Below are 2,172 nucleotides of genomic sequence, written 5' to 3'. Positions count from 1 at the left end.
ATACAGAAAATGACGTCACACCAGTGAGGGCGGGAACTGAGCCAAGTGGATTGTGGGATAGAAGGTCGTTGTCCTGGCAACACAGGTCAAGGGTCACATGGCAAGGCAGGGCTTGCAGTATCCTGGTGCTAACAGAGAGAGTGTGAGGAGAGAGCAAGGTTGGGCCAAGCAGCCCCCCTTATAGTGGACTTGTATTTTGCTGTTGCTGGTAACTGGGAGGAGTCTAGGAGGTCAGAAGCTTGGGACATTGTCTATGTGACTGTTAGCCACACGCTTCTCCTGTAGGGGCTGTGGGGGCAGTAACTTCGACAGGAACCAGGGGTCTGGGAGACATGAGGGAACACCTTACATCCCAGGTAGGTGGGAATTACCACCACTGGGTTTCACTGGGGTTCCATCTCTCAACTCGACTGGAGACTAGGCCTCTGTACATAGCCCACTGCCCCACAACCTCTCGTGTTAGTTCCGGTTCCCTATAGTCTCTTCTTTACCTCCCGTTCCTCACCCAGATTCATCCCTTTGTGGTGGTTTGAATATATATCTCCCAGGGAGTGGCACTATTGTTATAGGAAGTGTGTCACTGTGGGTGTGGGCAGAGACCCTCCTCCTAGCTGCCTGGAAATCAGTCTTCTCTCCTGGCTGCAGTCAGAACGAGATGCAGAGCTCCTTCACTCACTCCAAGATGTGATCAGCTCCTTCTCTAACACTGTGTCTGCCTGCTTCCCACCATGATGATAATAGACTGAACCTCTGAAACTGTAAGGCAGCCCCAACGATTCTGTTCTGTGCCCTTCCCCCCCAGCCTTGAGCAGGCTAAACCAGACCTTGTTTGCCACAGGCTAGCCCACCTAGGGTGGAGTCTTCTGATCTAGGTGAAGTCCATTGTCCTGCCACATATGCAGCTTCCTGCAAGGAGCCACTACCTGCTGAGCAGTTGAGCTTGTCTTCCTGACAAGACCCTGGTAAAGTGGGGGATGGGTTCCCACCTTTAAAATCAGACCCTAGAATTAAAACATTGAGCCTTGATCAGAGAACTTCGTCTTGGCTCGTTATTTCTCTCGACGTCCTTCCCACCCATCCCCAGCTTTCCTTTCAGGAACCCTGTAACCCATGGCTGCTGGTGGCTACAGGTGGTGCCCAAATGAGGGACCTGAATATGGAAAGAGCGACAGGGGCACACTGTCTTGGTGGGGCCCCACAGAAAAAGGAAGATGGTATCCTACATGGTAAGCAGCATACAGCATTAATGTTAGTGCGTCAAATTTCATCTTTTGTAGGCTGTTGATTGCAAGAAGGCCAAAAGGATATAGGCTAGACTGAGTCAGTGTTGGCCCAACACTGATATCAGCTAGGGGTTGACAGTGGACAATGGGACTGGAAAATTCTAAACAGGCGTTTGTCTGCAGTCAAGAACTGCATCAGGCCAGAGGAGTAGGGCTTAAAATAATATGAGTAAAAACAAAAAACAAAAAGGGGGAGACGCTAGATATATAAATGATGAGTGAGAGAGAGAGAGAGAGAGAGAGAGAGAGAGAGAGAGAGAGAGAGGAGGAGGAGGAGGAGGAGGAGGAGGAGGAGGAGGAGGAGGAAAGTGGATTTTGGAGCTCTCCAGGGTCAGAGGGAAATCGGGAGACATTCTGCTTTCTCTCTGGTCCCTACAGGAGACATTCTTAGTTCTGGTTACATCAAGTTCTCTACCCTCTCTGTATTGACTGTCCTTGGTGCACCAATCTGTCCACGTATCAATTTGTGTCTGTTTTTGTTTTGTTGTCTTAAAGACTGTTCTATGTTTCATGTTGAAAAGAAAAAATGGTTAAAACTTTATCTGCTGGCTATCCATCTTTTGATTCAGTCACAGTTTGCACAGTGGAGGCTGATTTAAGTTGCCCTGCACCCTTAGCCAGGAGTCAAGCACAGCAGGAGAGGCCCCGCTGCTTTTAAAAGGGGTCTGTAGCTTCTTAAGTTCAAAGGCAGATAAGCTGATCGTTGTTCTGAAAGACCCCCGAAGGGAGTCCCCCCCCCTCCAGTCTCGGGAAGGACGCGCACCCAGTAGGACACTGAGACCGAATTGCTGTAAACACACGAGGAAGTTTATTGAAATCAGGACAAGACAAGAGCTCAGGCCAGCATGCTGGGGTCGAAACTCATACGCCACGCAGGGGTAGAGGAGTT

This window comes from Mus pahari, chromosome 21 (assembly GCF_900095145.1).
Source record: "Mus pahari chromosome 21, PAHARI_EIJ_v1.1, whole genome shotgun sequence".
In the NCBI taxonomy this organism is placed as follows: Eukaryota; Metazoa; Chordata; class Mammalia; order Rodentia; family Muridae; genus Mus; species Mus pahari.
The sequence above is the reverse complement of the archived record's forward strand: the minus strand, read 5'-3'. Positions refer to the sequence as shown.